This window comes from Psammomys obesus, unplaced genomic scaffold (assembly GCF_907164565.1).
Source record: "Psammomys obesus unplaced genomic scaffold, mPsaObe1.curated_primary_1811, whole genome shotgun sequence".
Classification (NCBI taxonomy): domain Eukaryota; kingdom Metazoa; phylum Chordata; class Mammalia; order Rodentia; family Muridae; genus Psammomys; species Psammomys obesus.
In genome coordinates this window covers 16,447,456-16,473,420 of record NW_026596085.1, presented here as the reverse complement: position 1 = coordinate 16,473,420, position 25,965 = coordinate 16,447,456, and the positions used below count along the sequence as shown (strand labels likewise).

The 25,965-nt window shown below is 44.7% G+C and overlaps 1 protein-coding gene across 7 annotated transcripts in view; it reads right to left on the bottom strand.

The window, feature by feature from the left end:
- Pacsin2 (protein kinase C and casein kinase substrate in neurons 2) overlaps positions 1-25,965 on the bottom strand; it is a 93,472-nt gene that overhangs the window by 48,969 nt on the left and 18,538 nt on the right. Inside the window, exon 1 of one of the 7 annotated variants that reach the window (XM_055626984.1) lies at positions 8,665-8,766. The exons of 4 other annotated variants lie outside the window; for them this stretch is intronic. The gene's annotated coding sequence lies outside the window, so the exon portion shown is untranslated. Of the gene's footprint in view, positions 1-3,942; positions 4,094-8,664; positions 8,767-25,965 lie in introns of those variants that run through there. 2 more of the 7 variants (XM_055626986.1, XM_055626987.1) reach the window with 2 other exon arrangements.

Below are 25,965 nucleotides of genomic sequence, written 5' to 3'. Positions count from 1 at the left end.
CCCAGCAGTCATACAGATCCAGATGAGTCAAAAGGACTCTTCTGGCCAAAGTAGGGAAAAAAAACATACAGAACAGGTCAGGAGGTTGTCTTTTGTTCAGGACAGAAAATGGAGGCATTCACCAAGGACTGGCATGAGGGAACAAGGACTAGAGTTCTGTCTGATGGGAGCGGATGCTGCTGAAGCAGGTTCCCAAGCGTGGACACAGGGCGTTTTTAACAACACATGAGTCAGTGAGTCCCAGGTCAGCCCCTCCAGCTCCTTACAGCCTTCCACTTTGAGACCGCCCTCTGGAAGCAGAACTTCCGGCCACACAAAGGGCCTCTGTGGTCCTATGTCCACAGAGGAGGAGTGGATGCTTTTCCTGTGCACAAGCAGCAGTTTCAGAGGCTCTTCCCCACAGAAAAATCTGACAAAGCAGACGCCTCTAGGAGCTGCAGCCCTGACTTAGACAGTCACTGAGCAGATTAGAAACAGCAACAGAATGATAATGCCATATCACATGAGCAGGTGAAGTCTCAGATTTGTGGCTCTGATTCTTCACAAGACCATATCTGCTGCTGGTCTCATCACATCAGGCAAAATACTTCTGAAGTGCCAGACAAGGTTCATCTGAAAAATGGAATTCAATCTGCTCTCGGGGCTGTGTGGAACCAGCAGCTTTCTGCTGGGGTGTGAAGTGGGGGGTCTTCCTGAGTGGTGGCAGCTGGGTGACCATGCCTCTGGCAAGGTCCCCAGCACTGAGGTGTTCTGTTCTTATGGGGCTCACAACCACAGAAAGGCCTTTCTCCTTCTCCAACACAGTGGATAACCTCTTCCAATGAAGAAAGGGCTGTGCCAAAGGGACACAGACAAGGTGCTCAAGACAGGAATCTTGCTGGGAAGCCACAGACTGGAGGGGTAGGTGTCCCAGGGGAAGGAATCTGTGTGACAACAAAAGTTGTGCTCCACACACAGTTGGGCTGGCTTTTTTAAAGCCTATTTGGTAGGGAGGGAGTTTATTATTTGCAAATAACAAGGTACATGGGTCAGACACCAGCCTGAGTCCTCAAGCCACCACAAATGACCTATATCCTATCTACCTATCATGAATTTAAAAAAAAAAAAAAAAAAGTTCAAAGCACACCTCCACAAGAATGCTACAAAATGCCATAAAAATCATGGCAATGCCACACATTTCAGAAGTTGTATCCAGGAAGGAACTAGCCACATACCTTTGAAGCTAAAAAAGCTACACAAACCACAGGAAGATTGGTTTTTAAGTGTTGTGTAGGTATTATCTACATTCAACTTCAATGCCACTTTTTCAAGAACCCATTCTGCTCATGAGCAGAGAGTTGGAGAGCACAGCAGTCCATCCCAGAGAAGAGCACTGGGCCAGTTTGCAGCTGGTGATCACAGCACACTGGAAACTGGAGGACGGAGGGAGGAAGGGGCTGACACAGAGACAAAGGCAGAGACAGAGAAGGAAGAAAAAAGGAAGGAAAGGGAGGGAGGAAGGGAGGAAGAGAAGGAGAGCTCTAACTTGATACTGATTTTAGTTAAAACAAAACCAGTAGTTTGGGACAAGAAACTCATTTATCAAGCAATAATCTGCAACCAGTCTAACCAAAGCATAAAGCAGTAATAAAATGCCCTTTGCATGAGGAAAGCAGGAAGGACAGGATTCTGAGTCCTGGCAACAGCAATGATAGGTGTAGGTTTAACTTCTAAGCTTCATTCCCATCTGTAAAAAGGGATAGACAAGACTCTATTTCATGGAGAAAATTATAAATTTAATTGTCACATTAAGCATAAATGCTCTCATGTCTGAGGCACTCCACAAATGCTGGTCCCCTATGCTCTCAACCTGCTTATCCTTAGCATAACTCCTGTCAGCTCCTTTGACCTGGCCTACCTACAAGGCAGATGTCACTTAGCAAGCAGTACATAAGCACCATGCATCAAGGTTCTCTGAAGAAGCTGCACCCACAGATCCTCTCTGACTCAGGCAGACTGCTTGAGCCTGGCTCGCTAGAGCACTGTGATTCTGGTGAGATGGTACAGAAAGGCCCAGAACTATCTGAGGCCCTTTAGTGGTCATCTCTCTTAAGAGATACTTTTGTATCTGACTTAACCTATCTGATCAACAGATCTAGTCCTCTAGCCTCTAAGCCTAAAACTAAGGATGCTATGACTTCCAGAACCTAGAGAAGAGACTTCTCACCTTGCTGTGGACCACCTACCTGATGCTCCTACCAATATAACCAGTCCATGTACTGATGGTCCACTGTTGTTCTGAGACTATACAACTTCATGTACCCTGTTCCATGGTGACACATGGTATCCAGAGTGGGCCAGATTCAGTGTAGACTTTCCTTATTTCCTTTAAAGCACAACTGTTGATAGACACTGACAGCATGATGACAACTACAGACATAAGCCTTCACCGTCAATTCACACATTGCCTCCCTAGTAAACATTTCTAGTGATCGTGGTAAGAAGAAGAAAAAAAAAACTTCATTTCCATCCATGGCAAAATGCCTAATCACCATACTTTCCTTACCATGGATCATCTGAGGAACCCTAAAGAAAGTATCTTGGTTATTATTACAACCTCAATTAAAATAAACATCTCTTCCTTCCTCCTGCTCCCCTCTCTTCCTACTTATTTCCCCATACTCAATAAAAATTATATTGGTTTAAGTAGACTGGGCCAAGCATGGTGGCACATGCCTCCAATCCCAGCACTAGGAAGAGACAGACAAATAAATCTACAGAGTGAGCTCCAGGACAGCCAGGGGTCTACAGAGAAACCCTGTCTCAAAAACAAACAAGAAAAGAAAAGAAATAGCCTGTGTCCCAATTTTTACATATTTTCAACAAAAATTTCTATTTATCCTGAAACCCTCAAAAATAGAGAAGGGAGAAATAGAAGGGCAGTAAGAGTAATAGAAAGAGACACATTAAAGAGTAGTAGAGACAGGTGGTGGCACACATCCTTAACCCCAGCACTCCAGAGGCAGAGGCAGAGGCAGATGGATCTCTGTGACTTCGAGGCCAGCAAGTTCCAGGACAGCCAGGACTACACATAAAAACCCTGTCTTGAAAAACAAAACAGAGCAGGAGAAAGCAGTATTTAAGGATAATTTTTCAGAATAATCAAAGACACTAAATCATAGATTAAAAATGCCCAAAAAAAAAGACTTTAAAATAGCTGCACAGAGATGAGTTAAATTGCCAAACCTTCAAAATTCAAAGAAAAATCACAAAAGCAGTCAGAGAAAAATGACAGTTCATCCTCAGAGTCAAGGAGACCAACATCAAGAGTGAGAGGCAGAAAACACTGGAGTGTAAGATACAAGATGCTGAGCAAAGACAACTGCCCAGTAAGAACCCACACCCAGCAAAACCAGTCTGTAAGAGTTAGACCTTTCAGACGTGCGTAATACCCAGAAGCCCTGCAGAAAGGACCCCTAAAGGCTGTGCTCCAGACAAATTCTCTCTGTGGGAGTGCCCAGATGAGAGGAGCGTCACTCTGGAGATAGTAAGGATGTCCTCTACAGAGAGGACAGGGTTAAAGCTGAGCAGGGGGAGAGAGGAGGGCCTGCAGCTAGACAGTAAGAGACAAGAAGGCCCACCAAGCCAGAGCCTTAGCTGGCATACCAAGGAGGACTCTAGGCCTTCTTCACATCATGGGGCTGGATGGACTAGATTGGAAGCCCAGAAAAACGTTCCCCTGGACAGAGTGGAGAACAGTCTCTAGGATCAGGACTAGGGCCTGATGTGAGGACGTAGCACTCACACAAAAATGTGCCTGATTCAAATGAGATCCAGCATCCACATGGTGGCTTCAACTTCTATAATTTCAGCTCCAAAGGATTTGATATCATCTCCTTGCCTCTGCTCTTACATGATGCACAGATATACATACAGGCTTAGTGTGTTTGTGTGGTTACTTACAGAGGCCAGAAGAAGACGTCAAATTGATCAGTGGATGATCACTTGATGGCTTATTAGGAGGTAGTGATGGAGGAGTCTTAAAGAAGTAGATGACTGGAGAGTATGCCCTTAGGAGCAGTTTCTGGCTCAGGCCCTTGCCTGTTCTCAAATGCTAAGAAAAAAACACAAAGTCACTTACACCACAGGGTCCCTTTGCCATATTCTGTCTGTGGTACTTGCTTGCTATGGAAGTCTGGCAACCTGAACTCAATCTCTGGAGTCCATGTAAAGTGGAAGGAGAGCTGTTCTCTGAACTCCACATGTATGTCAAGGCACATGCACATACAAGTAATAAAAATAATTTTTAAAAAATCCATGCCTGGGGCTGAAGGGTTATCTTAAGAGTTCAAGACACACACCCCCGGTAAAACTCTACAAAAAGAGGAATACTATAATTCCTTAGCTCACTCTCATTCTTTTATCACATCACTGACTTCTGTCTTTCCTCTTACTATCTGACATACAAGTATACTTTGCTTTGCTGAAGGCCAAGATAACTTTACAAATTCCTTCAAATACTGAAAAGACATTCTGAAGCTATCACGGAACTGAGTCTGAAGAAAGGCCCAATACAAGCATAAAAGTACAAAAGGCCCAAATAGGAACAGAAACTCTCAGTGATTTCTGTCTGAACCAGTAGCAGCTCTGGCATTGTGCATTGCCCTCAGCAGAACCAGCACTGCAGGAGCCTCATACCCACCCCCTCAAGTCTTTGACTCGTATAGGACCAAGTGGACAGGAGCTGGAACAGAAAGAATGAATGTGTGTCAAATAGTGCCAGCTGACTCTGGCAAGAGAAAAATCAATTACATTGTTAGGGAAAGGAAGTCAGATGAAATATTCTATACTAAACACATACTGAAACTACAAGAAGAGCTGGAGACATGGCTCAGACGTTAAGAGAGCTGGTTGCTCTTGCAGAGGACCCAGGTTCAAGTCTTAGCACTCACACACATGGCAGCTCACGCACAATCATCTGTAACTCTAGTAGAAGGGGATCCTGTGCCTTCCTTTGGGCTATGGGGATACCGAGCATGCATGTGGTGCACAAACATACATACAAAACACTGGCACAATAGACAGACAGACAGACAGTCTAAAATACTGAGAAACAAAAATCACCACGGTGGGGACAGTGGTGTACTGAGAAGACGCCTGCTCCTGGCCTGCAGCCTCTCTCTTTAGGCGCAGGTATTAGCATCAGGCTCACAACCTGGAAGCAAGAACTTTTTCAGGAATACTATCAAAAGGTACCCATTACAAGGCAGGGGGAGTCACAGCTCTGACCTGCAGCAGGAAAATGTCACTCACGGAACCCAATTCATTCTTGGCTTCTATAGATTACAGAAGGTATACACTTATTAAATTCACTTTTAAGCATGAATTCAATTTTAAGCACAAAGAAGATATTTATAAAGATACCCATTTTCCTGGAGTGCATGCATTTCAGAAATTTTTATTTATTTATTTGTTTGTTTATTATTTAATCATGGTCTTGTCAGGTCCAAAGAAAGCTCCAATTCACCAAACTCTAAAGGCAGTCCAACTATCTAGAAATGAGTTAAACCTAGACTAGAGGAAGATTTCTGGAAGTTAGACAAAGCCCACACACTCCTCAGGAACTTATGAACCTAGTTCCCCTCCATCAAAAGGAGTTATCCCCTTACCTCTGGCAGCAGGGACAAATGGCTACCTGTGGTGCCCATCAGCGTATCAAAGCTCACGCTGGTATCACAAGTACCTGTTGCACATTTCCAAGTCCACACTAGTATCCTAGCCCTTCTCATCTCTTCCCCCTACCCTACACTCCCTCCAGCTCACAGGCTCCGCCACCCCCAACTACTCAAGTCTCCATATAACCCTACTATCCTTGATGTGTTTTGCCCCCTTTGCTCTCTTACTCCTTCCCTCTCTCCCTCTTACTCTATGCCTAGGTCCTGTTTCTCTCACTATGTTTTCTCCACTCTCTCTCCCCTGCTTTTCTTCTCCCTCTCACAGATAGCCCTGGCCAGGTCCAATCTGCTTGCCATGTTCAATCTACTTCTTCCTCTCTCTGCTCTGGACTCTTCCAGATGCTTGTGGCTGTTCTCTCATATCTACACTAAAAGCCTTACCCTTACCATGCAGCAGGCATGGCATCAGTTTATACAGACCTCACTGTGTAGCCCTGGCTGTTCTAGAACTCAAAACTGTATAGACCAGGCCGGCCTGGACCTCACAGAGATCCACCTACCTCTGCCTCCCAAGTGCTGGTATTAAAGGTGTGTAGCACTACACCTAGCCTATTTCAGAAATTTGTAAAGATTATACTCAAATATTTCAGAAAATAAAAACATATCTACAAACCTCCCCCAGGGTACTAAGTAGGCTTTGGACAGCAACAGGGAGCCATACCAAGTTGCATGGACAGTCATCAGCCAATCTCTACTTTTATCTGAGTTTCATGAGGACTTGAACTCAGTTTTTAGCAGAGAACTTTGTGAAGGCTGGATGCCAGGGCCACACACACTAAGCACTGGTCCACCCCAAGAGACTATGTTTAAAGATTCTGAAAAGCTGTGAGTAAATTGCATTTAATTAATTAAATCCTTTCTCTCTTTATTCACATTATAATTTTTAAAAGTCTCTCATGTTGTAAAACCTGTCTCAAATCTTGAAAGCTGTCATTATTCCCATGCAGGAACTGAAACAAACAAATACTAAGAAAAAGGAGCTTGTGTTCAGGGTTTTCCTCTTTCAAAGAAGAACGAAGTTCTTGTCCACTTCTTTCACTAGATGTGATCTTCAAGTCTGGCAGTCTCATCCACAGATAACATATAAAGGGGCTCACTTGGCTGGGACCTAATTTAGGAAAAACTACGAAATAGAGAACTCTTTATTTTTCAGAAAAAGTATCTATCTCTCAGAGACAGTGCTGTTGGTGCCCTTTGTACTGATAATGACCTCATTATACATTATACTCTCTATTAATCTACTTTATTCATTATGCATTTATGCCAAATAATACTCAGCAAAAATTGTTATTTAATAAAAGCCCAGTGTTTGGAAATTAAAAAAAAAAAGGAAATGGAATGAACTATTGGGCCCAAGGTTGTAGTTCACTGAGAGAGCATTCCTGCCTTGTACCTGGTCTAAGAGAAGAGGGGATGATTCAAGGTTGAGAAAGCAGATACCTACCCAACAAAAAGAACTGACCAAGAAAGCAGGAACCTTGGCTTCTAGACTCAGCTACCAAGCCATGTAACCTTGAACCAGTCACTACATTTCTCAGTCTTCACTTCCTTGTCAAAACAAAAAGACCTGGCCAAAGCCACTCCATGTGCCCTCTACCTCTAAATACCAAGTTCCCACCTTTGAAACTAAGCCACCAAATAACTTAGCATGTGGGTGAGCAAGAGTCAAATAATAATAATAAAAAAGAACAACAAAAAAGGCTTGTTCTTACTGGTGTAGCTCTCACCTGCAAGGCATGCTTTGGCTTGAAATTACAAAAGTTCTTTGTTATTTTTACAAATGCAGCATTTAAAGAATATTCAGTAGAATTTCCTATGATCCAGAAGATTTGAGGAAAGCCATTCAAAGCTACAAGAGCAAAACTAAAACTAGAGGATTTAATTAAGGTCTAAAAGACATGCGTTATATACTGTGGAAGTTCTGCAACCCAAAAAGTGCTGGACACATGTGCAAACCACAGCAGGTGACATCTAACAAGAAAGCATGTGGTGGCATAAACTGCACCAGCAGAGTGCGTACAAGAACCACACCAGGCCGCTGCCTGGTTCAATGTTCATGGCAATAGGTAATCCAGTAAAAATAAGTCACATAGGGAGAGTCACTTAGGCAGCAGGAGTTTTCGGGTTTTTTTTTTTTTTTTTTCCTTTTTAAGCTTTAAATTACAATTACAATGCTACAAAAATAAGGGAGAGGTAATTTTTCATAATTTTTTCAGTTCCAAAATATGACTTTTGAGATAAGAAATAATTTAAAATGTGTATGAGGGTGCTCAAATTTTAAAACAGAACACTTGGTATCAGATAAAAACAAAGTTTCTAGCGCTAGAGATATGGCATAAGGTCTGTTAAGAGAAATGAGGAAAGAGCTGACTCAGGCCACAAGCCGGAGGAATGCTAATTCAGGGAGCGCCCACCCCCACCCCCAGCAATTACAGTCAACTGGAAAAGCTCATCTGCTGGCTGTTCTCTCTGTGCCTATAGATTGGCTTTTGCTTTAAGAAACGAAACAGCATACATAATAACGAGCCATCTGAAAGTAAGGAAGTAAGAGCCCTTTAGTAACAAACAGTTAACCCAGGTAACTAGCTGGCAGTTAGAAAAAAAGTCCATTAGAGGTATGCAAGCTGGAGGAGACCAAGCTGAAGCAGTTCAAAGTGATCCCCGGGGAAAGGAACCAGGCGTACATGTTCCAAGCCAGAGTCAAGGATTTTAAAGCCTGAGTCTTCATTTTTCGTTCAGGTCAAAATCTAGCACAGAAGAATCAAGCACTTGCTGTCATTTTCCCAGGGCATGCGGGACAAAACATTCCATGCTGGTTAATGTGGAACTGGCTGAACACTTCCGTCAGGAACCTCTCAAACCAAAGTAGGCTTACTTTCAAGGTGAGACTGCTGTTAATCACACCGGCAAAAGAAAAAAGTACAGAAATTCTATTTTCAGACAGGTCTACCTTAAAGCACACTCACGTTCCTCTGTCAAACGCTGGCTGCAGCCGCCTAACTTTGCAGATCTGCTCAGTACCTGCCTCCTTCCGACCCTGCTGGTAGGTCTGACCTCCCTCTCCCAGCCGAATTCTCCCAGCACATTTCATCATTTCCTGTTGGCTGCTGAGGTAAGGTCATTCCTCACACTGCTGCAATCACAGTACAAGCTTCAGGTTCTGACTGGGGCTGGCTCCTGCCTGCCTGGGCCATCACAGAACAGCTCTCTTTTCAGAAACTGGCCCCAGGAATCTCAGCATTCCCATGAAAAACCAGAGAAAGGAGGTCTGGCAACAAATTCAAGCTGTTTCTCCAAAACCAAGTATGTACTCACCAACTTACATGACAGATGCCCCTTGTCTTTAGGGTCCTTCTACTGCGGACAGAATAAAGGCAGGCTTGGTGGCTCTGGGGCAGGTGTGAAGTAGCCTGTGTTCTTGGGCTTGCTTGTGGGGGTAGTCTAATCTTAGTGTCCCACATCCACCCTGCTCCTTTGCTGCACTCTCCAAGGCAGAATGCCTTGTTAGGGGAAGACAATGGGAGCCAGTGCAGAACACAGGACAGGGAACAGGCATGAGGCAAGTGCCTCTTAAGGAGGGCACACAAATGTGAACAAAAGCCACCCCATTTCTTCTATCCTAACAAAGAACTGGAAGTAAAAGAAAATGTTGAAATTTTGGGTATAGCGCGTGCTCAAGAATGCACAGCCATGGGTCCCCTAGATAAAGCAATAGGGGGGAACCCCAACAAAATAGGGTTCCCAGTCAGACCAGGACAGCGAAGTAGAAAGGAACAGAAGGAGCAGGGAGCTTCTGAGTTTCTGGTTCCTTTTTTTTTTTTTTCCTTTTAGTTCTTGAAATAGAACCAAGGACCTCACACAGCATTGCTATAACTGCACTACTGACCCAGCCAGGCCTGTTTTCTGGTTCTTGAACTCACTACATACACACTGTGCATGTGAAAAATCCAAGTACACTTATGTCTGAACACTTTTTGCTCACCTATTATCTGCCAATAAAGATTTTTTTAATTACATGCAAGACGGCTCAGCAGGTAAAGGTGCTTGCTGCACATGCCTGGCTACCTGTTCTAGCCAGGAAACTGCCTCCCCATGCCTCCCTCCCCATAGCTAGGATGCTGTGTTTAAGTGGCATTGGCTGGAAAGGGGTCACTTTAGGAGTTCCTACCTTAAAATATGAATCAAGCGAAAGAATGGAGTAAAATTAAATTATGTGACTGATAAAAAAAATACACTGCAGAGGAAAATGATGCACATGAACATTAGTTATTTGTCAACGTTCCTGATGTCATTGTTCACTTGGGTATATATCACTCAAAAGTCACCTAGTCACACCTTGTTCAAATCAGTTAACAAATCTCTTTCTGAAATCTTGTGCTGGAAATCTCTTAATAGAAACATCAGAAAAGACCACATCAACAGAAGTTATCACTTGATCTCGGGAGCACAAAGGGAAGAAGAGGAGGCAAGGGTACCTGGCAGCCCAGCATCGACAGGCTCCATACTTCCCATATATCTGGATCGCTGAACTCAGCAAGTCCAAGACACAAAGCCAGGCGGTTCAGCTAGGTTGATGGCAGAAGTCCTGCAAGAGCCCTCTGACTGTCGGGCCTTACTTGTTAGCATTCCAATCTCCATATCTGCAGAAAGATCAACCCAGCTGCCCCGCAGGGGTCACCAGGATAATAGTTGCTCCAGAACAGTGGTTCTCAGCCTATTAAGCTGTGAACCCTTTGACAAACCTCTATTTCCAAAAACATTTATATTATGATTCATAACACTAGCAAAATCAGTTATGAAGTAGTAAAGAAAAGGATTTCACGGTTGGGAGTCACCACAACATGAAGAACCATATTAAAGGGTCACACCATTAGGAAGGTTGAGAACCTCTGTTCTAGAAGGCCTGGAACACATAATCTTGTCTTTTCTTCCTTTTGCTCTTCATCTTTCCTCACTATCTGCTTCTCCTCCTCCCCCCTTCTTTCCCCTTTCTGAGATATTGATTCGCACAGAACTGAGTGCATCACTTAGCGGCACTGACAAAACATTTTCTCAGCCCCCAAAGTTCCCTGTGCCCTTTGCAGCATTTCCTGTCTTGACAGATCAGCAAACACTGACCTATGGTTTTCAAAAGGCAGTTTCTGTTGTTGAAACATTATCTAGCCGCAACACCCAAGTTAGATGTGATCCTCCTGCCTTGATGGTGCAGATACAGAGAATGGAATCCCAACAGTGTAAGTCTGCAAAAGCAGAAGGCTCTTCCTGGGCTCCTACATGGCTTCAGCCACACCAGGTAGAACACAACTCCAGTAACAGACTCCCCAGCCACTGCCACTTCTGCGGCACACTGCAGCAGCACTGACCATGAAATGAACCACACACTGCTGGAGTTAAGAAGTAAACCCCTTAACATTTCAGCCTAAGTATATTTCACTGAGACTCAAACCTTAAGGTAACTGACTCTACTGGACACCAGTGGTCCTGATGAACCAAATGGTCCACTTTCTAGCCAGTATCACTCAGCTTCTCTCCACTGTCACAAGGGTGCCTTGCAGTGGCAGAATTCAGGGACAGATTCGATGGCTGCTGGGCAGGCAACAAAGTGTGCTAATTTATTATCTCCAAATATCAAGTAAATATTCAATTTCAGAAACTTATTATAATACTAAGTAAAGTCAGGCAGTGTTAGATCATTTGGAGAGAGAAGGGTAGTGGCTAATTTCAAATCCTAATGTTAGTTGTTCTGATTTTTCAGGAACCAAGATGTAAATGAGTCACCTGGCTTTATTCCTTCCACTTCTATGCCAAATTTCTAACAGCCTCTATCAGAAAATGCACCAGAACAAAGCTGAACTATCTTTGGCAAAGTTTAAAAAAAAAAAAAAAAAAAGGTAAAGTATCTTACATAAGCTTCTTTACTTTTCTGGCAGTTGTCCAATCACAAAGAAGGAGAGGGGGAAAAAAAACAGAAAAGGGAAATGGCAACACCAAGCTAATAAAAACTGACAGCCCAACTGAAGAAAATTTCAAAGCACCTATATAACAGAACGTGTTGGCTTTCCCCCCGTCATATACAGCTTATAAAACTCCAAATGCCATCAAAAGAAGTGATACTTGGGTTTTGTGTATGTTGTATGTATATACATGTATATAAGTTCAAATGTCTGCAAACACATTATGTGTGCACGCATGTGTGAGGTTATCAATAGCCACCTTATTTGTTTGAAACAAAGTCCCACAGTGTGACACTTTCACTTGTCTGGATCTGTCTATGCAGACCAGGCTGGCCTCAAACTCACAGAGATTGGCCTGCCTCTGCCTCCTGAGTGCTGGGATTAAAGGCGTTTGCTACCATGTCTGACATCTACTTTATTGAGACAGGATCTCTCACTGGCCTGGAGCTTGACTAGTAGGCTAGGCTAGAGAGGCAGTGAAGTCCAAAGATCTGCCTATCTCCGCCTCACCAGCACTAAGATTACAAGCACATGCCACCACATCCACCTTTTTCACAGGGTTCTGGTTCAAACTCAGGTTCTCAGCTTGCAAAGCAAGAACTGCCAACTGAGCTATCATTTCAGCCCAACACCTGGATTTCTAACCAAACATCTTAGAGGTAAAAATGTCTTCTTGGAGGCTAAGATGTCCACTTCTTATGACCCTGGGAACACCTTGAGCATTCTTTGGGAGATAGATAACTGAAGATGGAACACAATCCAAGAAGGAAAATCAAAAGTTCAAAAAACAAATACTGAGCAAGGTTCAGCGAGTTTGGGGATACTTTCAGGACTAAAAGTAGATCATGTTACGTGAATGCTTCGTTGGTGTGATTTTCACCCATTTCCTTATATTTTAGCGTCACCATCTGTTACATTTGGCTGTCAAATGTCCCCTGAAGATCATGTGTTAAAGACAGTCCTCACTGAGTCACTACTGATGACTTGTAGAAACATTCAGAGGAAGCATGTCCTCAAAGGGAACTGTGGGACCTTGGTCTCTTCCTCCCTTTTGAATTCCATCCACTGGGTGTCTGCTCCACTACACTCCCACCAAGAGGTACAGCCTCAACATAAGCTCAACAGCAATGGGGCAGACAACTATGCCTGAAATCTCCAAACTTGTAAACAAAATAGCCGTTTCCTCTTTACAGGTAGTTGTTGCAGTGGTTATATAAGTCACTCTTCTCAGTGCTGAAACAAAATGCCCAACAAAGGCAACTTAACCAAGGGTTATGGTACAGTCCACCACAGCAGGATGGCATGACCTGGTCACAGTGCAGACCCAGACTGGAAGCAAGAGAGCTGAATACTCAGCTCATTTTAGCTTTTATTCAGTCCAGAACTCCAGCCCATGAGATGGTGCCACCCTCAGTTAAAGTCAGTCTTCCCACCTCAGTCATCCAATCCAGAAATTCCCTCAAATACGTGCCCAGAGGTTTGTCTTTTAGGTGACGCTAGAGCCTGTCTAGCTGGCTCTGGACGGACAGTCAAAGCGATGGGCAGCAAACGTCACCTGACACTGCGACACTGCGTGCAAAGTTATAGGCTAAGTACCTTGCTATTTCTGTTCTGACACAGCTCCAAGTCTGGCAGGGTAGATGACAAATGCCCAGAGGACCATGCAGAGTGACAAAGTTATAGGCTAAGTACCTTGCTATTTCTGTTCTGACACAGCTCCAAGTCTGGCAGGGTAGATGACAAATGCCCAGAGGACCATGCAGAGTGACAAGCACTGCATCTAGGGACATAAGCAGGGAGCCAAGCTAGGCCGGGGAATAAGGAAGAAATAACTCCCCAGAAAAGTGAACTCCTAAGCTGAATCACCTTCAGTAGCCACCTCCAAGGGAGAGCAGGGCATCAGGCAGGAGCTTCTGACGTTATTAGCAGGTGCCTTTTAGTGAAGGCAAGAAAAGCAGCCAACTTTATTTCACCTGATAAGGATACTAAAAAAAGAAAAGAACAAAAACAAAAACAAAAGCCTGTTACCTCCCATTATTTCATCTTTCAAGAGATCTTAATAATAAAGACATTTTGGGCTGCAGAGTAGGCTCAATAGGTAAGAGCACTTTCTGCCAAGCCTGCCGACCTGAGTTTCCCAGGACCCATGTGACGGAAGGTCAGAACCTATTCCTGCAAGTTGTCCTCTGACCTCCACACACATGAACACATACATATTTAAAATGTGAATTAACTTTTAAACCATGTCTGCATGCGTGACCACAAAGACAGCGCTGACTGACCATGGCCACAGTGTCAAGCGCTAAGGTGATTTTCTTTTGAACTCCTTCATTTATATTTTACGTGTATTTTCTGCCTTTAAAAAGGAGGAATAGCGGCCTTCCTCTAACTGGACAGACAACATTGAAACCAAGTCAAAGGTCAACCCTGTTACTGTGTAGAGAGCTGAGGACCTCTGCACTTCAAAGCCCACAGGCCAACGCCCACCCACAGGCTCTCATAACATCCACGATGCCAGATGACACTGCCACTAAGCCTGCCACTCTGAAAACCCTGCTCCAGAGGGAGGCTTGTCACCACAGCTGGCTCCCCGATTGTGCGATAGTTCACTGGGAAAGAACAAGGTCATTCCACACCATTTATTCCAAAAAGCCAAGTGTGAGATTTTATGACTCCTTCTGCAAGAAGCATAAACCCAAGAGAAAAGTTAAACCCTCAGCTACACCCCAAGGCAGAGGCACCCTAGACCAGTATGCAACTTCACATATGACACTGTCTACAAGCAGGCGTGTGGCCACATCACAGCATGATTCCCTAATCTTAAGACCATGAAGAGAGAGGTAGTGTGAGAAGGGGACTTTCATAAACAAGTCTGACTTTACTGGACAAACAGAACTAATAGGACCAGGCTGGCATACTGTGAGTAGCCAATGCTGACCATGGCCACAGGGTCTCTAGTCCTCCCTCCCAAAAAAATCTATGAAAATATCAAAGAAAGTAAGGACCTTGAAATGAAAGTGGTTCCTCTGTAAACTCATAACCGTACTAAGCGATCAACAAGTGCATGTGACAAGTAATTAATGAGGACGACATTAAGTAGCTTCCAAAGCACACGATCAAATCTGTAGGCACCGACCAAGCGACACCCCAGGCTCCCTGTATTCCTACCCCAACCCCACCAGTCCTCTTCTGCCCACCCTGTCCACAGTGCTCTGCTCCACCCTGTCCCTACCACAGCACTCTTCATTCTCACCGGTTTCAGAGAGTCACCTAGCTAACACTGAGCTGAAAACACTGAGCTGAAAAGAGAATTGGTACCTCAAATATCACGTGCTATCCAGTTTATAAAAAGCTGGTTTTAGAGCTGAGTGGATGTGGCACACACCTTCAATACCAGCACACGGGAGGCAGAGACAGGCAGATCTCTGAGTTCATGACTAGCCTATTCTCCAGAGTTAGTTCCGGGGCATACAAAAAAACAAAAACAAACAAACAAAAACCCCACAACCTGTCTCAAACAAACAAACAAACAAACAAAGAAACCCCTTGTTTTTAGCAGTAGTGGTGTAATGGAAGTTTTGCGTTCTTTGTAAATTCAGCTATGTTATGTAAATATGTTTGTGTTTTAATCCCAAACATGGTCTTTGACAGTTGGTAACCCCTGCCACATGTGGCAAACACAGGAGTGTGGGGCTCTGAATAGAAATATGAGAGTCCAGAAAGTGAAAGTGTGGTGTTTGGTGGTGGAGTGTGGCCAGAGGCAGTTTGAAGAGACCAGAGACAGAAGGTGTGGCAATTGGTGCAGACAGGAGAGAAATGCTTCAGGGCACAGTAGCTTGAGGAGGCTGAAGGCTCCTTTGGCTGTTGACAGAGATTGGTATAATAGCCCTAAACGAACCCATCAACCCTAAATATCAGGAGAAGTAAAGGAGTCTGAGACCCTTCTCCCAAATAACCTTCTCTCTCCTACTTAGGGTTGGGGGGTTAGAAGGGAGAGGCTTTAAGGAAAAAAAATAGTTTGAAAAAAAGAGCACTACATAGTAATATGTTGTTTTATTTTGTTTTGTTCTTGTGTGGTTTTTGCTTTTTGTTTTTGTTTTTTTACTTAGAGTGCCACTGTGTAGCTCTCTCTATCCTAGAACCCCTATGTTGAACTGATGGACAACTCTCCTGCCTCTGGAGAGCTGGGATCACAGGAATGTGCCTCCATGCCCAGCCTTCAACTAGGGGAAGATGAACTGTGATCATAACTATGCCCTGGGAACCCTGCAGCCATGACCTTGTACGGGAGACACAGAAGTACTCAAGTACAACTTCACCTCTGGTTTTTCTGACCTAGAGATCATGCCCAGAACCACTAAACCTACCGGCTGCTTCAACCTTGTCAGGAATTCAGTCATGCTTTCAATAAAGAGGCCTGTAATGTTTCACACAAAGCATCTTCCTCATGTGAAAAAAGACAATTCTAGAAATGGAAGCATACACCTGGATTTTGAAGTGGTGAACAGCATGTGAGGACTGACTTCATTCCAACTTAGATTTAAGATGATTTTGTGGTCAACATCAAGACAGAGGTAAGCACCTTTAACAGAACTGCTGACCACTGCTCTGGAACTCAAGCAAAGACCATTACAGGCTGTGGAGTCATAAGCAGATTCACCAGTGAGTCTGCTTCTTCAACTATCTCCTACTTCCCAGGTTCTGAGAAGATAAAACTGCCTGGTGCTCTCTTTTAGTTAGCATTCCATCATGGACATTACATTTCTCTGAGCTATGTCACGAAGACAAGATTTCAGATCATAATTCCACAGGATTCAGCTTCTTGCTCTGTTTCTAGGCCTATGGAAAGGTAGGGCATCATGACAGTGTGGCAGAACAAAGTTATTCACCTCACGGTAGCTTGGAAGCAAAGAAACAAGGGGATAGGGCAAGATATAACCCCTAATGACATGTCCTTTGTGATGAATTTCCTCCCACTAGGCTCTATGTCCTAAAGTTTCCAGAATCTTCCCAAACAGCACCACAAGCTAGGGGCCAAACCTTCATCATTCTAAATTGTGTGCCTACTTGCTCCTGGCTGCTCTCCACCTTGCCCACTATAGTAGTTTAAATGAGAAATGTCCCCCACCGATACTGGTGTTTAGTCCCCAGTTAGTGGCACTATTTGGGGAGGTCTAGAAGACGTGACTTTGAGGGAAGTATGACATCAGAAGCCGGCTTTAAGAGTTTAAAGACTCATATCATTTCCAGTTTGTTCTCTCTGCTTTATGTTTGTGGTTCAAAATATGAGCTCTCAGCATCCATGCCACCTGCCGGCTCAACCCTGCCACTACGGTCTCTAACCCTCTGGAAAAATAAAACAAAACAAACAAAAGGTGACTTTGTCATGGTGTTTTATCATAGCCAACAAAAATGTCACTTTACCTACTAATGGCTTCATCCAACAAATGACATACAGCCAATTCCACCCAGGATCCAACACCTTTATCTTCTACCTATAGCATCTTTGTTTCAATCTCCAAGGCTGGCTTTGAACTTGAAGTAGTCTTCTTGCCTCAGCCTCCAAAGTGCTAAGATTACAGATATGAGCCACCACACCCAGCTCAGACTTTCCCATGAACGCCAAATGATAGGCGTCATGCCTGACAAACTCACCTACTAACTGGATGTGTTTCTTATTTCTATCCCACCTATTTCCAAATGATACAGAAGGCTGCCTGCTCCGTGTCATCATTTCAATAAGAAGGGTTCTTCCCTGAATACTCTTTTGTCCATACTGCCTCCCACCTCCATGAATGTAGAAGAGTTCTTCCTGGTGAAGGCAGAGAACAGCTACTGTTAACAGTTCCTTTGTCCCAGTGGAGGTCATCCAACTGAGGAGAGGTTCTAACTGTAGCTTCTTTTCCTTCCTTCTCCACTCCACTGTGCAAGGCAGCCATGTGAAACAAGCATATATCCTCTGAGAACTGGGAGGACTTTTGAAAATGATGAACCTGGGCTTAGGATGTGGCCACTGGCGTGAACGAACCCACTTAATGAGTACTGCAGATAAGCTATGGTCTTCCACACCCCTTACATGCCAAGCACACACCACAAGCAATTCTGCCCTGAAGTAAATACTGTGAGAAACACATGCACCCCTGCTCTGCACCCACAGACCTGCATAAAGAAGGCTCACAGCCACAGGACTCACTGTGGTTTGCCTACGGAAACAATCCAGTCTCTACAGACAGCAAAATAAACTGTGGTCTGCACATGTGATGGGGAGTTTCTGTCAACTTAACTTCACCAGCAGATACCCTGGTGGTATCAGATCAAATATTCTGAATACTTTTACAAGAGATGAGATCAACTTTTTCAAATAATTTTTTAAATAATTCTTTTTTTAAACATTTTTATGTGCATTTGTGTTTTGCTTGCGTGTTTGTCTGTGTGAGGATGTCAGATCCCCTGGAACTGGAGTTACAGACAGTTATGAGCTGCTTTGTGGGTACTGGGAATTTAACTAGCATCCCCTGAAAAGCAACCAGTATTCTCTTTTTTTTGGGGGGGGAGGGATGTTTTTGTTTTTGGAAACAGGGTTTCTCTGTGTAGCTTTGGTTGTCCTGGACTCACTATGTAGACCAGGCTGGCCTCAAACTCACAGAGATCTGCCTGCCTCTGCCTCCCCAAGTACTGGGATTAAAGGCGTGCGCCACTGTGCCCAGAAAGCAGCCAGTACTCTTAACCCAAGCCATCTCTCCAGCTCCTTGAGATCAACCTTTAATCATCTGGTTTTAGACTGTCCTCTCCAATGTGGGTGGACCTCATCTAGTCAGCTGTAGGTCTGAGCAGAACAAAACAGTCAGGAAATGGCTGCCGCCTGCCCACTTAGGGCTAGAACTGCTTTACTGCTTCTCCTGAACCACCGTGCACACTGGGTCTTGCCTCCACAAATGCATGAGCACAGTTTTTTATAAATCCCACAAATGCATGTATGCAAGCACACACACATACACAACTGGTTCTGCTTCTACATAGACTGTTAATATAAATGTATGCAAAAGACAATCATGAGCCCTGCTTTATAATGCAGATAAAACATTAAATATAGTAATTTAATTACAGATATATACTTAAATATATAGCATTCTTTGGAGAGAAAAAAAAATCAAGAGAATGATGAACGATCTAGACCACATTTACCCCTAGCAGGATGCACCATCTTCCCTGAAGTATACACGGTGGCTTCCTTCTAAAGCTGGGAGGCTGACCCTCAGGAATTCACTGACATGCTTCAAAATTTAGCTATCCAGAACTACAGCTGCAGCTCAATACTAAGCATGCTTGCCTAGAGCTCCCAGGCTTTAGAGTCTACCCCCAGTGCCACATACATCTCAAAGGTAAGGTAAACACATCTTGCATATCATCTCTCTTCTTTTAGATGAGTTTTAAGTTGTATTAAACAAGGCATTCAAACTAGAGGTAGATGACAGAAATGTCCCAAGACAGACACAAGAAGAAAAGCCTGGTTAGCAAATGCAGAACCAAATGCAAGGCAGTTCCCTAGCCCCAGCTCTCCATTCCTCACCCACCTAGGCTTTCAGGCCAATCTGACAGCCTAGTTTGTCTGCAATCCTCTAAGTCTTAGGCCTTCCTTCCCTCTTTTTTTTTTTTAACATTGTTTTTGTTTGTCTTTTATGTGCACTGGTGTTTCACATGCACACATGTCTGTGTGAGGGTGTCAGATTACCAGAAGCTGGATTACAGACAGTTGTGAGCTGCCATGTGGGTACTGGGGATTGAACTCAGGTCTCTAGAGGAGCAGCCAGTGCTCTTAACGGCTGAGCCATCTCTCCAGGTCCCCCTCTCTCATTTTAAAAACATCCACCCCTTGTGTGGAAGTCAGGAGACAATCTACTTTCAGGTCTCATTCATTTATTCATTCATTCATTCATTCCTCACTAAATTAATTAGGGTTGTTTGTATGGGCAGAAGATCTTTGTTCTTGAGATCTTAAACTGAGACCGACATGTAAACGCAAGGGAAGTGGAACCACTGAGTTTCAGAGTGATGCTCACTGAAGCTTCCTCTTTAAGGAGGGTAAGCTGTGAGAACCTGGAGAAAGACACCCACAGCTTGCTACACCAAGCAGTCAGCTTGGCCTGATGTGAGGGGAGTCTGAGGCTGTATTATCATTACCACCTCCACCTTCATCTTTTGCTTTATTTGGCAGGAGCACATAGTAACAAATGTGGTAAATTGTAGCTAAGCAATCCAATGAAAAACACTGCAAATAGCCTTTGCTTACAAGCAACATAAAAAAGGACATAGGGGACACATGAGGTTTGTGACTGAGCTAAGAGTCTACTTTCTTCTGCAGCCAGCAAAGCAGGGCTCTTAGCTCCGAGGCAATGACATTCCTCTGCCCTGAATTCACCCACCCACATGGGGCAGAGCTCAGGGAGGTTCCTATGTGTGCACTGACAGTAAGTTCAGGAATGCAGTCTGGCCACGTTTGTGGCATTCCTAAGGATGATGCGCTGTGCTTCTGGCCTGAAATAGTTCTAGTGGACTCACCTGAGAACTAGGCACAAAGGTGGTTAGCATCCTGGACACAGCCTGGCCTTGTCTGCTGCAGGGTGCTCTGACATTCCTGAACGTAGCTCCATGCCCAGCAGTGCCTCTTCTCCTAGCAAGAGCATCTCAGCTGGGCTTTAGGGAATCTCCCACCTCTTGTAAATAGTCCCTGCTTGGCTCCTTTTCAGGTTTCCTGATTCTGTGCAACCACCATACCCAGCATCTTCCAAGGATTGGCGTTATGTTCAGACTCGCATGGATCACAAAACCCTTTCCAGTTTACTGTAGTCTTGCAAAGTAGAATTAGACCCTCTTGATCAATCCCCCTGTACTAGAGCACAGACCACAGACCTCTACAAAGAATTGAAATACAAAAGCTTCCAGAGTATCTGAAATGCTCTCATCACTGTCTAATGCCCCAAGACAGCAACATGTGTTTACATCTCTACCCAAGAAATGATACTCATTTAAACATAAACAGGTATCAACGGCCCTTGCCAAACGCCTCCTTCACCATGAGCTCTGTGACCCTTCCTGCTGGGAGGGCATGCATGCACTTAAGGCAGTGGTTCTCAACCTTCCTAACGCTGAGTGAGTCCCTTTAATACAGTTCTTCACATCATGGTGACCACCAACCATAAGATTATTTTTGTTTTAATTCTGCTACTGTTATGAATCGTAGCACGTCATAAATATTTGTGTTCAACACCCCAAAGGGGTCGCAAACCATGGGTTGAGAACCACTGACTTAAGGCACTTAACACACTTGTGGTATAGATACTGCCCACGAGGTATGGAACTTCTTATGGACAGAATCCCCTTAGCCTGTAGATCACATGGAACAAAAATATTTCCATGTTGTCTCTAAACCTCAGCCTGTGAAACCTCAGGTTTCGCTAGTGTAAGTTTCCACATATAAATGTATAGACAGTGGAGCTGGGAGATGGCTCAGCATGTGAGAGCACTTGCTGTGCAAGCACAAGGCCTTGAGCTGGACGCCCAAGTGTACGCATAGCCCCAGCACTAATGTACAAGATGGAGAAGGGAGGGAGCAACAGGAAGATGGGTAGAGACAGACACATACACACACAATCACAGAGATACAAACATACACAGACACATGGTGTACTCTTAAAAGTGTCAGACTCACCTAACTGGCCCCTCCCTTGCTGACTGCAGGACGGATATCTTCTGTGGAGCCACTGGCCTCACTCTCATACCACCAGTGCACAATGCAAAGGACACATCAAAGTCACCGTGCCTGAGCCTTGGTCCTGTGCCACACTCTACCTACCCAGCCCTTCCACCACCCACCACCACCTCACCACCCCCACACATACTCAACCTGTCCTGAATCAGAGGCTTTCCTTTCAAGGTCAACAATCCCTTGCCATAGAGTCCCAGGCAAGCAACCTCTAGCTGGTCTCCCTTTTCTCTGAATTATTACAGAAAGAGTGAGCATTCGACAAGAGGAAACATGAAAAAAGGAAGTCCAGAAACTACCCTAGAGATTATGAAAGAGGAAAATGATGCTGCCGAAAAGGATTTGACCAACAAAAGAGGAAAAGGACCAGGCTCAGCAAAGCCATGCAGCTGTTGAAAGTGGCTGTCACTCTGTACACCATCCCAGCTGGTTGGGAGCAAGTAGTGGTCACTCAACTAAACAGGCACAAGTATGAGCCAATGGCAACATTAATCTGGTCAAATGAAATTAAACACACCAAAATGACCTTTCACTCCATCCCCCTGCCTTGCACTCCTTGTAACCTACTGCTAAAACAACATACTCTCACAGCTCTCATACCTGTACTGCCCATTCATGTGTGCTCACAGAAGACTCTCCAGGCCACACTACCCAGAGAACAGAGGACACGGAAACAGACAGACCCTGTTTGCATGGCCATGTAAGAAAAGGAATGGCAGGACCCCGATGAGTGCACACTGGCCTGAAGAGTGAGAAGAACCACCCAGGTAAAGAATGTTCGAGGGAATAAGGATCACACGTGAAGTGGCTAAGAGGTAGGAGCTGGCTCACAGGCATTTGTCCCCACATCCCATCTCTTTTCTCGCCTGTACATCTAGGAAAACCTTCCTGAGGCTCAGGTCTGATCTCGCCACATTCTTCTGCTCAGCAATCTCCAGATCTCCACAGCCTGGACATCTGGGACACAGACTACTTGTGTGAATTTTATAAACACAAATGCACAGCTCCATGTTCATATTTCCTCCACAAAGGCCCTAACTAACCAATCTCTACTTTATGGCCCACAAAGGCCATTAATTCATAAGTATAGGACAAGAGGGAACCCTGAACCTGCATACTAAAGAGTAATCCAAGTTCAAATCTTCACTCTGCCACTTACTAGACTGTAAGTTGAAAGATTTCTTTTTATTTATATATTCAGGTGTGCGCATGGCCCTAGAGGCCTAAAGAAAGTGCTAGATCTTCCAGAGCTGTAGTTACGGTAGTTATAAGCCATTCAGTGTGGATGATAGGAACCAAGCTTCAGTGCTCTGGAAGAGAGGCGAGGCTCTTAATTGATGAGCTGTGTCTTCAGCCCCTAGCCAAGTACTTAAGACCTCTCTGAGGCCCCATCTATATACAATACCAACACTGACCAAGTAGAACTGCAGTGAGGAATCACAGCCCAACATTCATGGCTGCCCACAGGCTGCTCAGAGTCCCAGAGGAAGAGCTCCACCTCAAGCCTCTAGGCAACAGTCCTCAACACAGCTGGCTTCTCCCTCCGGGTCTTCACTGGCCACTCACTCCCAAGTAACTCAAGATAGTCCACTTCCCCTTCAGGAACACCCATTACCCATGCCACCAAGTTCAGACAGTGGTAGTCACACCTCAAGGCATGAAAAATTGTATTTTAAATACCCACTTCTGAAGAGCATTGCGAGGACAAGAAACTTTGGTGAGCCCGGAGAGTAGAGGCCCTGGAAGTGGTTTTCTTCTCTTTTTTCATATTTACTTGCTTGCTTGTGTGGACAAATTCAGAGATCAAAGGACAACTCAGGGGGAGTCCTTCCCAAGCACTTTTCACTCATGACCACAGCCAAATGCCCTCTTAAGTCAAAAGGCTCTCAAGGATAAGGCACTTGCTGAAGAGACCCACTCAGACTAACCAGGTAAGCATTGCTGGAAGCAGAAGCTGACAATCAAACAACTTTGAACTCATGTTCGTATACCCCAACCTTCTATGGCCTTCCACCCTTCCTATGTCCCCTTCCTCTTCTACATCCCTATACCTCTTAGCTATCTCAAACACCAGGCAGTCGAGTGAGATTGCTCAATCCTGTCTCCCAGTAAATAAAAAAAGATACTACATAGTGAACTGAAATAATCTGGTTCTAAGGTCAGAACCCCAACAGCCTGTGGGAGTGTGGCATGCCTCAGATACGTAAGCCAGGCCCCCACCCTTGGCATCCCTGAATACAGCCGCACAAGAACCAACAAGCCATGCATCCGCAGGTCTGCAGACCTGTGAAAGCAGCAACATTCCTGAGCCTCTCAGTACCAGAGCAGTGAGTGCCAGTGACAGCAGCCTTGATCCACTCTAATCAACTGTGGCCCATCCCCCACATTCCAAAGAATCACTGTAAAAATTCAAATCAGTCTTTAAACTTCAAAATTCCAACAGTAGACCAGTGGGATGGCTCAGTGAGTAGAGGGAAGCTCTGACAACATGAGTTCAATCCCAATATCCCACAAGGTGGCAGGAGAGAACCAACTCCCAAAAGTTGTCCTTTGACTGGCACAGGCAAACAGGGGCACATACATCCTACACACACACACACACACACACACACACACACACACACACACACACGTTTGTGATAAGGATACTAATTTTTTAATTATTATAAAAGAAAAAATATGTATAAGCTTAAAAAAAAAAAAAAAAAAAAGACAGCCCAGGAGCTGGGTACAGTGGCTTACACCTATAATCCCAGAACTCTGGAGGCAGAGGCCAGCCTAGTCTACAAAGTGAGTCCCAGGACAGCCAGACCTTATAATAGAGCAAGACATTGGTCTCAATAACAGGAAAGAAGAGAAGAGAGGACAGGGAAGTGGGAGGAAGAAAGAAAAATAGAGAAAAAGAAGTTAGTCAATATAATTCCCATCTAAAGAAAAAACAACAAAACCAGGTCAATCCATACAATCCATTCTCACAGTGAGATGGTTCCCAAGCATGCTTTTGTGGATTCCATAACCATCTGCTTATGCCACTGCAGAGCTAAAAACTAGGTTCCATTTTAAAAAGACAGCTCCTGACAGCCCTCACCTTCTTCAGGAAATCCTCTGGGAAGTGAGGAGCACTGACTACAAGACCACAAGATGGGCATCCCTGGGAGAGGAAGGTGAAGTGAGAGCAAGGACTGAAAGGACAGGCAGAGGAAGAACAGTAGGTCGCCTATTACCTGGAGGGAGAAATGCAGGAATGTGGCAGGAAATGAAGCAAGCCATTCTACAAGGCTGGGCGTTGATTGTGAGGCTACCAGGAGCCACTGGAAAACTAATCCCGACCATCTGACCCTTCTCCACTGCGGACAATGAAGAGGACGGCCCAGAAACCACTCTTCTCAAGAGGAGGAATGCCAGAATAGCAAACCAACCAATACTTCAGACTTTAAAAGACAAACACACAGCCCAAATGCTACTGACATGTGGGCTCCTCCAAGCTTCAGTTTCCTTGTCAACTGTTTGGTGGGCCATATGAGGCTGGCTGGGCTCTTAGAGCAAAGGGGAAGCCCCTATACAATAGATGGCGGCATTGGCAGGACCACAGCTACACCATACAGGCCCAAAGCAGACCAACATCCAACCTCCTGGAAATGGCAAGTCTAGACTGCTCAGAGCCTCTCTGTGACTGAGAGGAAACACCACTATTTACTTACACAGCCATCTAGCTGGCCAAGAACAGTCAGACCACAGAGGAGCCAGGCTCCCTCCGCCAACAGGAGGCATCACTCCACTGTTGGGCCCTCCCACACAAGGTAGCCTCCACACAGCCACATCCCCAGCCTAGGTGCCATCCTACCTACCCAGGCACAGAAGGCTCATTGTACCCTCACTTCTCTGTCCTGGCAGGCCTCCACAGTCCCCTCTGGAAATGAGACACTGCCCAACAGCCACCAACCAGGATACCCATAAAGCTTCTGTGTCCAGGGCTCTGTGTAACCCCAAGTAGGGAAAAAGCCTGCGTTCATCTGGCCAAGCATTACCTTCCCCTTATAACCTGCCACACTATGACAGGGCCCCTGCCACCAGGAGCTAAAAACACTCAGGAAAGAAAGACACCCAGGCTACATGGAACAGAGAATAATAAGCAGCCAAAAACAGAAAGAAACCAAGTGCCCAGAACAAGTCCCAGACCAAACTAGAAAAATTTCCCTTAAAATATGGGGAACATTTTAGTTAATGGTCCTGAAACAACTAGATGACTGTAGGAAGCAAGGGGACCTTCTACATATCTCCCACTACAAACAAAAGTGGCTCAGATGGATCACAGACCCAACTGTAAAACCCAGACCTGTGGGACCAGCAAGAGACAATATTCATGACCCTGAATTAAGTAAAGATTTTACAGCTGCAACTTAGCCCCTAATGCACAAACCTACAAACATCTACTTCACCCACCCCTTTTGCATTTTAGGGCAAGCAGAAAGGGCAATGGCTTCCTACCTGAGAGGAGTAAGAGTTAAGGAATGAGTGGAGGGGCTGCAAACAG